Here is a 12,608-nt window from a genome sequence, read left to right as displayed (position 1 = left end):
GTATTTTTGGATTTTAGATAAAAGTGTCATATATTTTTTAGTTTGAAATGTATTGGTTTAAGGATAAAATATTAAGGTTTTTAAAGTATAGTTTTTCAAATTTTCCTTTGTCAATTCCCTTTTTTAAAGCTCAGCATCTTTTATCTCTTTTTTTTTCTTCTCTCTTTTGATTTAAACAAATAAAGCCCATTAGATATGAGCCCAATCTAATTAGAAATGTGTCCAATTTAAATAAGGATAAGTTGAGGAATACCTCTTTTATATATCTGTTAATCAAAAATACTCTCATATTATATTTCATTAATATATACCCACTTTTCCTAGTGGGTTGCCCAATATACCCTCACCCTCCACTGAAGTCTAATACATAATTTACATTAGCCTAAGGAGTATAATGGGAGTATCATCTATAAAAGTAGATATATTTTAAATAATATAAAAATTAAAATAAATAAAATAAAATAGGTATACAATATAATTTTCTCAATAAAATAACTACTAATCAATTTGGACTTTGGGTGAATAGGCATAAATTGTTCTTTGATCTCTTTTAATTTTAATATTTATACTTATGCTCCTAAAAGTACAAAAAATTAAGATTAATAATTATAGATAAGAAACTAAATAATGTCAAGATTAATATTTATTAAAAACTAAAAAAAATAATTAAAACTCACTAAATTTACTAAAAGTTTGAGAACAAAATTATTTAAATGCATTCTTCAAAAAAAACAAAAAATTATTTAAATACAAAAAAGCTAAATAATTTTATTTTCATAGAGTTATCCTTAATTTCTAATGAGAAATTTGATTTTCTATACTTAAAAAATCTTAAATTTTTTTCCCTAAATACATACTTAATAATATTGGTCATATATGACCACATTCCTAATATCCCACAAATACCCCTCCCATTTGAAAAAAAAAATCAAAAACTCAAATCATCCATCCATGGCTGCCTCATCCCGAACCTCTCTCTGCCTCTCGCTGTCCACGGCTTCAGCGCCCGACCACCACGCCCGGCCACCGACGACTACCCACCACCCTGACTACGCACGACCACCGTCCGAACCACACACGACCCAACCCCTTCTCTCGGACCCAACCCCTCTCTCTCTTCCTCTCTCTCAAACTAAAAAAAAAAACCAGAGGTCCGATGGTCGGACCACATGGTCTGATGTGGTCCGACCAATCGGACCATGGGTCCGACCATCGAACCAATGTGTCTCTTTGCTTTTTTATTTATTTATTTTTGTTTCAGTTTGAGGAAAACAAAGAGACACATTGGTCTGATGGTCGGACCACATGGTCCGATGGGGAATCGGACCCATCAGACCATGGGTCCGACCATCGGACCTCTGTTTTTTTTTTTTTTTTTCAGTTTGAGAGAGAGGAAGAGAGAGAGGGGTTGGGTCCAAGAGAAGGGGCTGGGTCGTGCGTGGTTCGGACGGTGGTCGTGCGTAGTCGGGGTGGTGGGTAGTCGTCGGTGGTCGGGCGTGGTGGTCGGGTGCTGAAGCCGTGGTCAGCGAGAGGGAGAGAGAGGTTCGGGATGAGGCAGCCATGGATGGATGATTTGAGTTTTTGATTTTTTTCAAATGGGAGGGGTATTTGTGAGATATTAGGAATGTGGTCATATATGACCAATATTATTAAGTATGTATTTAGGGAAAAAAATTTAAAATTTTTTAAGTATAGAAAATCAAATTTCCCTTTCCAATATAACCCTAGCACAACCTAGTGTAGACAATTAAATCCTCAAATTTAATATATGAAATAGTTAAAGGGAAATTTGATTATATATGCATACTAATGGGGGAAATTATTTCCCTAAACTTATGCATTTCAAAATTAAAAAAATATGACCACTTTACATTAAACCCAAAAATACCCCTTTCATTTTTCAAACCTCAACTCTCTCTCTCTTCCTCTATCTCTCTCGTTGTTCTCTCATCATCTGACCCTCACCAAATCACCAAATCACCACCACCGAGCACCGAATCACCGCCTACCCAGACCACCGACCACCGTGAGACGCGACTCCAACCCTCTACCACCGAGCTTTGAACGGAGATGTCGAAGGCAAACCTTCGGATCTTTTTTTTTTTTTTAATTTTTGTCGGATGTGATTTGGAAAAAATTTGGGTTTGGGGTTTGATTTTGTCAGGCCCGATGCAGGCCCGACACCGGTCCGATGGTATCACAGGAAAATTAAGGAAGACAAAGGCCCGATGGGTTCGATGGGGCCCGATTCCTGTGTAAAAAAAATAGAATTTGACATGGTCCGATGGGCCCGATAGTGGGCCCGATGCTTGTGTAAAAGAAATAGAATTTGATATGGCCTGATGGGTCCGATGGTGGGCCCGATGGGACCCGATGCCTGTGTAAAAAAATAGAATTTGGTATAGCCTGATGGGCCCGATAGTGGGCCCGATGGCTTGACAGTGTGGTGAAATAAAAGAGAGAAGAAGAGAGAGAGGGAGGTGATGCAAATGGAAGTATTTTAGGGATATTATAAAATGTGTCATATTCCACAAATATCAAATATTATGAGTAGAGAAAAAAAATTAACCATGCATAAAGGGAAATTTGATTTTTTATGCTTACATTTGGTTAAAAAAAAAATTCTAAACAAATAATAACTAATATTTGTAAGATATGACAATTTTTATGATATCCCTAAAATACCCCCATTTACATCACCCCATTTACACCATCGGACCACCCATCGGGCCACCCCATCGGACCACCCATCGTGCCACCCATCGGACTACCATCGGACAAAATCTGCTACCAATTTTTTTTTATGTTTTTGTACATACAAAAGTAGCATCAGGTGACCATCGGACCCCATCGGACTACCAATTTTATTTTTTTTTTTATGTTTTTGCACTAAAAAAAAGTATGGAAAATTTGAGAGGGGTATTTTTGGGTTTTAGATAAAGTGGTCATATATTTTCAATTCTGATATGTATTAGTTTAAAAATAAAATATTAAGTATATATAAGTATAGAAAATCAAATTTCCCTGCATAAAAAATCAAATTTCTCATTGTTAGAACTATTATTTTCTATAGTGACAAATTATGTCCTGTAGCATTCCAGTTGCGTCTGGGTCTCGTAGTGTTTTGTCTGGGGTTCGTACTGTAAGTGTTAGTCCACGTCAGCAAAGATATTTTAGGTTTTAATTGTTCAGATCGTAACAGCTGTCGATTTCGGGTTTCTTGGTTTAGCTGGGTATAAATACGATTTCTAGATATTTTGTTGACGTACTTTTGATCGGAGATTTGGGATTACGTTTCTTTCGTCTTGTTTCTTCTGTACGTTTCATGGCAGGTCAGATCTTGGAGCTTGAGGATGTTCATCAATGGCGGAATGATCTGAATCTGGAATTGCTGAGTTCAAACTGAAGGGAGTTCAGTGTCATCTTCATCATCAGATGTGAAGGGATTTCAGGTTGAAGACATGTTGAAGAAGAGCTCAGTTGCAGCACAAGGGATTGTGCATTAACAATCAGTGTTCTTGATTGTTGTTGGTAATTCATTACTAATTATTGTTAAGGTTGTATTTGATTCCTTTAGAGAGAATTGGAAATTGTAATATGAACCTTTGAGAATTAGTGGATGAATTTACCCTGGTTCGGGGAACCCAAGCACTAGTCGGCTGAGATGTGTTCTCAGTGCAGATGAAGCTTGTAAAATTCTGGTGTTGAATCTTTGATTTTGTTCTTTTTATATTCAAGCTTAAATCAAGATAAAATCAATCTAAATATGAAAAAGATAGGTTACACAAGAACTTGGGCTTACATTTGGTATCAGAGCCAGCTATTTCTGTTAAAAATATTGATCCTTAGGGTTCTTGCAAGATTCGTTATTCTGAAATTTATTGTTGCTGCAATTCTTGATTTTTCTGTATTTTTTCTTATGGCAACACCCAGTTGGAACTAACCCCCTCTCCAGACACGACTCTGGGAGTATATTGCTCTCTATCTTTGTTTTGTTTTTCCTTGTTAGTACAGGAATGGAGATGTTCAGAGAAGGAGGGTCCACATCACGACCCCCAATGCTGGAAGGTGCTAATTACCCATACTGGAAAACCAAAATGCGAGCATTCTTGAGGGCGGAGAATGAAAGAGTTTGGATGGCCATAGAAGATGGTTGGACATGCCCAACGATGATGGATAACGGTGTCACCAAACCAAAACCTACGAGCTTGTGGACTCCAGATGAGATGGAGAGGGCCAATTTTAATTCGAAGGCCATGCATGCTTTGTTCAATGCAGTGTCCACAAATCAATTGAAGGTCATTGCAAACTGTGAGATGGCCAAAGAGGCTTGGGAAAAACTACGAATTAAAAATGAAGGAACGGATGCTGTAAAGAAATCCCGTCTTCGTGCTTTGGCAAAAGCGTTTGAAGATTTATCAATGGAGGAAGAAGAAACGGTGGCTGAGTTCCATGCTAAATTGTGTGACATATAAAATGAATGTTATGCTTTGGGAAAGACTTATTCTAATGCAAAACTGGTTCGTAAAGTCCTTGGAGTTCTACCTAGGAGATTTATGTCTAAAGTAACCTCCATTGAAGAAATGAGAAACGTGAAGGAACTGGATCTTGATGAACTGATTGGATCCTTGCAGAATTATGAAATGTCATTAACAAGGTGGAAGAAAGAAAAAAAGAAGATGGATGTGAACAAAGAAAAAGGGGACAACAATATTGCGTTCATTCACAAAGAAGAAAATAAGTCTATCCCAGATTTGTCTGCTGGTTTCTCAGATGAAGCTGTAGATTTGCTAACCAAGAACTATGCAAAATTCTTGAAAAAGAAGTACAAGAAACTATGTTCTGAAGGTAAGAAAAATGCTTCCAAAAGAAATCCTCTTGAGAACTTCTGGCATGGTCAGCAACCCAGTGATAATAAGAGCATGGGCATTCAGTGTAGAAAATGTGATGGGTTCGGACACATTCAGGCCGAGTGTGCTGACACTCTCAAAAAGAAGAAAGCCCTTGTTGCCACCTGGAGCGATAGTGACGAAGAAAAAGACTCTATTGCAAGCAAAAGTTCTAATGAGGATAAACAGGTAGTGGCTTTCATGGCTCAAAGTCATCAGTCTGTTGAATCTGAGGATGATGGAGTCTCCACTGTGTCTGAATTCGACAGTAATGGAAGACAAAATGCATATGACGAGATGTTTGCTCAATGGGAATATATGACCAAGCAGACTAGAGGTCTGAATAGTGCCAAGGAGCAGATAGAGTCTGAAAAAGTCAAGCTGGAGGACACTGTTAAGAATCTCAAAAAACTTCTTGATGAGAAGGACAATGAGATCTACAAGCTTTCAGCTGAACTCATAAGTGCTAAACAGGCTTTAGAGTTTATCCCTCCAGGAACGGCTGCCATCAATCAAACTCTTCAACTTCAAAAACCTTATGGTGATCGAACCTCTATTGGATACAAGATGTTGTATAAGCAAGGAGATAACTTGGGGGTAGAAGAGTCCATTACACCAGTGATCAACCTAGACAAAAAGGATGACAAGCAATCATCATTTCCCTCAACACCTCAGTCCTCAGACCCCACTGGAAAATTCCATGTTCCATCTGGACCTACCAAGGTGAAGTTCGATAGAAGAAGAATTGCCTGGGAGAATATATCTCAGATGGAGAGATTCATCCCAGTGTGTCACTTCTGTAACAGGAGGGGTCATATTAGACCCAGATGCTATAAGCTGCAGAACTACTTGAAAGCTATGATCAATCGACCTATGAGTTTTCAAAAACCCAATAAAACTCGAAAGGAAGGATCTCAATGTGAGTGGAGATTGAGGGCTGATCGTGAATCGAATGTTGGGTTGGTAGCTCAAGTTTCACTATCTGCATTTCTGGAAGGACAGTGGTACTTGGATAGTGGTTGCTCTCGACACATGACGGGCAACAAGAAATTGTTAGTCAATTACAAAGAAGCAAAGGAGGGAGTTGTAACTTTTGGTGATGGAAATAAGGGCCATATTATTGGAAAAGGAGACTTGGTGATGAGTAGAGCTGCACCTTTTACTGAAGTACTGTATGTGAAAGGACTCAAGGCAAATCTGATAAGCATCGGTCAACTTTGTGATGCAAATTACACTGTAAGCTTTTCTAAAACTCATTGTTTAGTTTCATTTGATGGGTGCTCAGTCTTAACAGGGAAGAGATCTAGTGATGGTAGTTATTTGTTGGACAATGTTGTCCTATGTAATAGTGCATCATTGGATAAATCAGATATTGGAGACCTTACTGCTATTCTAAAAGTTTTAACCAAAAGAAATAAGAGTGTTAAATCATCACCTCGTCTTTCAAGAGCTCATTCACTATTATTAGTGCTATGGTATGGTCTTCTAAACCTTATACTGTTGAATCTTGGGTTTAAACAAAGAAACGATGATGTTTTTGTCCTAGTGTATGCTGGTTTTGATCATGTTGTACATCGTACTCCCTTGCTTCAAAAGAAATATGATACACACATGATATGTTGTCTAGTGTTCCTCATTGCTTGTTTATGTGTCTTCATGTGTGATAATGAAAGTTCCACAAACATTTCTCACAATGCACGTTGACTCAAAATATATAGATAACGGATATCATTTTTTTAGAATTGGTTGAGTAAAAATACATTGGATAATCACATATTATTCTTGATGCTCTCTTGGATTTTTGTTTAATAAAGCCTTGAATTCTCATATTAATGTGTGCAACTTGGGAAGTTTTTTTATGTGTTCTCTCTGATTAATTCGTTGTGGTATATGATCATTATCTTTCTCTGTCTGTTCAGCTAAGCCTTGATTGCTATCATTTTTTTTCTATGAGGCACTTCATGTCCCATCTACAGGTTCTCCAGTTCTATCGAGGAAGCTCTAAATAGGTGAATTTTTCAGGATCTTTTGAACCTTTATTTTTGCCAGCTAAAAAGGCTACCTCTTTTAGATGCAATGGGAAGAGCTTTCTTTAGTCCATCTACTAATAAGTAGTATGCTCCTTCTATATTAGTATTTCTGATTAAAAGAGGACGGCTACATCTCTGAGGGAGAGTGAAAGCCGTAGCTGGTTGCAAAAGAAAGAGCCGGAGTGTCTAAAGATAAAAAAAAATGGGCAGCTTAATAAAAATTTTGAGAGAGTGAGCCAATGTTCTCACATGAGGTCACTTGCACACACTAAAGAAAAATCTTGGTTCAAAATCCTGTAAAAAATTCCTTGTTTATTGTCTTTCTCAAGTGTGTGTGAATATGTGGATTGGTAGAAGTTGTCTCATCTTTTTATTAAGTATGGCTCATCGTGAAGTTGAATGAATTTGTTATTTGCTCAAATGATCATTGCTCACATGTTAATTGATTAGGCCACTCATTGTGTTTCCTCTTTACAAGTTGAACATGTTAATTCTTGAGATATATCATTTGGCATGTTTTTGATTGAAATAAAAATAAATCTCATTTGTAGCATCATTCGTAATATTGTGGTGATCTGATTGTTTTGCTTAGTCAATCTCTCATTTTTTTTATATCTAATATCTACATGTTTTAGGTCATGTTGTGAGATGGTTTGTCTTTCTTCTTTAATGTTGTAATAGATGTTGGGTTTTATGCCCTAAATAAAACTCATTTCATATAATCAGATTTACTTATTAATAAAGATTAGAAATAACATTTTATGTTGCATGGTTCACATGATTTATTTCATGATTATATGTGTATATAATGTATGAATTCTTTTTAAATCCAGAACATATGAGTTGGTTAAAGATTATAGTGATGTCAGCACAGTGGAATATAATCTTTATTATATGTTCAAAAGTAGATTCCCTGATTTGTCAGAACACTGGATTTAGACTGACATGGTATAATCAGCGATAGGTATTCTTACACCTTGGAAAAGTTTACCAGTATCGGATGTATGGAGTATACATTGGAATGGACCGATATTGAACTTTGAATTAGATTTTGAAACTTACCGTAAATATCTATTCAATTCAATATCATAAGTTGATCCTAGATCACATGATCGAAATCCTGATATGGTTAGGCTCAATTTCAAGAGTATTATTCGTGTTCTTTGATTTGTTAGTTAAGCCCAGTTTTGTATCAGGGTAATACGTACATTTTGGGAACACGGTAATACAATTGAGTGGGGGAGCGCTAACATAAATATGGAATCTATAGCTTCTATTTGGCAAATAGAAGTAAAGGATGATTTCCTTCGAGCTTAACCAAACGAAGATAAATGGTGGAGATCTCATTTCACTTAGGTGAAATATCATTTATACAGGGTTAAGTGTTTTAAGGATAAAATACATTGTAGGGTGTTACGGTAATTTAATCCCTGTATAGTGTAAATCATCTATATAGAGGATCATTGATCACATTAGGGTTATAACAATGGATAACTAATGACGTGTCTATATCGTGGAACATATAGAGCGTTTCTATATGACTGAGAGTGCAATTCCAAGTTCTAAGTGTGGATTCAATGAGGAATTAATAAGTTAGGGAATTTACTTGGTAAATTCGGTTCGGCTTATTGGAAGCTCGGTTATATAGACCCATGGTCCCCATACTAGTTGAGGCCATACTGCTTGTAAGACTCAGTTAATTGATTTTAATTAATCAATTAAAATTCTAAAAGTTAGACTATGTCTACTTTATGAATTTTCACTAAGCAAGGGCGAAATTGTAAAGAAAAGAGATTTTAGGTTTATTTATTAATTAAGATATTTTATATGTCTAAATTAATAAATATATTAAATGGCAATATTATTTGATAATTATTTCCAAGTTATTAAATAATTAGAATTGGCATTTAAAAGGTTAAATTGGAAAATTGGCATTTTTGAGAAAATGGGAATGGAAAATAACAAAATGGGAAAGTTGCAAAGTGAGGCCCAATACCCTTTGTATGGCCGGCCCTTGCATAGGAAATTCAATTTGTAGTTTCCATTATTTTAATGTCATGCAATTCTAACCTAAACCTAGAGGGTTTTCTATAAATAGAAAGTGTTGGCTTGAGGAAACTAAGACACACATCTTTGATCACTTTGTTTCTCTCAGAAAAAGCCTCACACGCCACCTTCTCTCTCTCTTTTCTTCTTTATAATTTTGAAACTTTGAGTGAATGAGTAGTGCCCACACACATCAAGTGGTATCTCAATCATAGTATGGAAGACTATGGAAATTCTGCATCAAAGAAGGAGAAAAGAAGATCCAGATTCAGATCTTGGTGATGCTCTGCTACAGAAAGGAATCAAGGGCTAGAGATCTGAACGGAAGGAGTCATATTATTCCGCTGCACCCACTGTAAGGTTTTCTAACTTTATATGTGTTTATTTTCATTGTTTTAGAATTCATATTAGGTTGTTAATCCAACATACTTGTTAGTAAATCTAGATCCTGGTAAAATAATTTCCAACAACTGGTACCAGAGCCATGGTAATGATTTACTTTCATGTAATATGAATTAAAACGATGATTGCATGCTCTGTTTTGATTTGGATGGTTTCATGTTGGTTTATGTGTTGTTTGATGAATGTTGATGTTGTACAGTTTCGTTTTCCATGAAAAATATTTTTTCAATTTTTAAAAATATTTTATTTGGATTCCTTGTGAAAAATTAAGCAATTTTGTGTTTTACGGAACTCGATTTCGATGAAAAACGAGAAAGTTATGAATTTTGGAAAAATAGGGATTTCGGGTATGCATGGTGCTCAATCGCACGCGTGTGACACGTCCGAGTGCACCCTGCCAGCGCCCGTAAGCCTCGCCCATGCACCCTGCTGACGCCGAGAAACCTCGGCTGGGTGCCTTGTGTCCGCGCGCGTAGGAGGCTGCGTGCAGCCTATCTGGGCTGCACGTGCAGCCTCGTGGGCAGTTTCCCAAAAATTGCGATTTTTTGAGGTTTTTTCCCCAAAAATCCAATTTTTTCATGGGATTGTTTCCCAAAATTTATTTTTCCAATTTTAAATATTTCTAAATTGAAATGTTTCCAATTTTAAATATTTTCAATTTGGAATTTTTCCAATTTTAAATATTTCTATTTTGGATTGTTTCCAATTTTTAAATATTTCTTGTTATGGTCAGATTTAAAAATTTGTTAACTTCTTTAATATTTATTTATTATTTAATTATAAGATTGGATATTTTGATATTTAAGATATTTTAAATTAAAAGATAACTTTGTCTTTTTATTTAAAATATTATATTAAAATTATCTTATATGACAAATTAAATAATTAATAAATTTGTAATTAACATAGATATTTTTATAGATATACTTACCATAATGTTTTTCAAATTCAAAAATTTGTTATTTTGTTAAATATTTAATTATTTATAAATTATAAGTTTAAAAATGATATTTTTTCTATATATATCATTTTTTCCTTATTAGAAATTTATAAATGATATCTTAAATATTTAAATAACATAGATATTTTTGTAGAGATTTGAATATTGCTTAATTTGAGATATTTTGACATATAATTATGGTAATTATTATTTAACCAAATCTATTTTAAAATTGGTTTATTTTATTAAATTATAAGATCTGAAAGTGATATTGAAGATTCTTTCCTTTCAAATCATTGATCTTATTAGATATTTAATTTAATTCAAATAAACCTAGATATTTTAAAATTAGTTTCCTTTATTTGGTTAGTTTAAGAATTGTCATACCCGGTTTAAAAAAAAAAATTTAATTAAACTGGTATTCTTACGAGTGGAGTAAATCATTTAGGTAGGCCTTATAGAGGAGTCCATTCAAGTATTGGACATTATTTAAGTACTAATAATTAAAAGAATTTATAGATAGTTTTGTAGATTATATTGTGAGTAATTTAAGAAATGAAAGATAATATTTGAATTTCTATTGTTGGCCGAATTATGATAGTTGTTATTTTCAATTTAGATTAACAATTGGTAAAAAATAAAAGAAGGATGATTGATTTATAGAATTGGTTTCTTTTATTAATACCTGTCAAGTACCTTATTATTATTATTATTATTATGATCATTGTTGTGTTGTTTTATCACAAATATTATTATTATTATTATTATTATTATTATTATTATTATTATTATTATTATTATTATTATTATTATTATTATTATTATTATTGTGGTTGAAAGCTAATTTTATTTTAAGTTATAGTGTTGCCTAAATATATGGGATAGTTGAATATATTATTAATTTAAGTCATGGTTTATGTTTGTTGGTAATAGTGGAGTAAATTATGGGATATTTGTGTATTACGGTGGAAATTTTAAAAAGAGATAAAATAGGGAATTTATTATAATATGAGAGTGTAAGGAGTTGAATGGGTACGCGTTAGTTGAAAAGCATGATTAGCCTAGATAGATTAGAGATATTTTAGGATTTTCAAATTTAAACCAAAGTGTTATTGAGGGTTGATAAGTTTGACTAGATATCTATATATAAGGGTACAGGGGTGAGGCGGCTTGGGACTTTGCTGGAGAAAGAATGATAAATAAAACAAAAGGCTATGGTGAATTAGGAATCAGAGTGAGTAACCAAGAGTGTTCATAACGCTTGAAGGAGAGAGTGACTTGAACACAAAATTGAGTCAAGAGGCATCCTCATTCATTAGTGGCTTGCGGAGATTTCAAATATAAGACAAGGATTGAAGTAATTACTGGTCACGCTATTAAGGGTTGTTCTCGATTATATTCTTGACGATCTATACTTTGCAATTACTCTAATTCTCGAAATTTCTAAGGTAAGGAAATTAAGTAGTTTTTATGTGTTGAACTGCATAATTTAAATTATTTGTCTATTGAAATATTATTTGTGATGTATTATTATGAATGTATATATAGTACTGAGAATGTGTGGTATGGACACAATATGGGTTTGAGAATCGAAATATATTATGGTTGGTACGATTTGTATGTTGTATGTTGCATGATGTATGTGGTGTGTTGTATGTTGTATGTTGTATGTTGTATGTTGTATGCTAACGTCTCAGGTACAAATGAGGGGCCATGGTGGGGTATGATACGGGGTAAGGCCGTTGAATGTAGAGATACCCTACACTACATTTGTCTGATTCGTGTATGACATTGTTATGGTGGGGTATGATACAGTGATGTACTGTTGAATATAGAGGTACCCTATCCTATAACAATGGTAGGGCTACATAGGCCCAGGTTATTATATGGGCAGATTAGGCCCAGGATATTGTAGGGCCAGGCTAAGCCCAGGTTATGTAAGTAATGGCTATGATATGCCAATGTTGTGATAATGACATATTTTATAGTATTGATATGATTATGCGCTATGAGTATGATATTGGAGTTATGAGTTCAACTTATGTATGTTATGAATAATTAGCGTGGACATATATGATAAAGGTCTCATGGGTGCAATTACTTAGTAAGGATTATAAACTAAGGTATATGATATTGTTAAAACTTAATTAGTATATTATAATGATATATGTTATTGTATGGTATTGCATGCTAGGCATTTCCTTACTGGGCTTTTAGCTCACCCCCCTTACTTTCCCCTACAGGGAATAGACAGGGAACATTGAATGTAAGTTTGATGAGCTGGGTCAGTTCTGGTATGTA

The sequence above is a fragment of the Cannabis sativa genome, chromosome 5 (genome assembly GCF_029168945.1).
Source record: "Cannabis sativa cultivar Pink pepper isolate KNU-18-1 chromosome 5, ASM2916894v1, whole genome shotgun sequence".
NCBI classification, from domain to species: Eukaryota; Viridiplantae; Streptophyta; class Magnoliopsida; order Rosales; family Cannabaceae; genus Cannabis; species Cannabis sativa.
Note: the sequence above shows the minus strand (reverse complement) of the source record.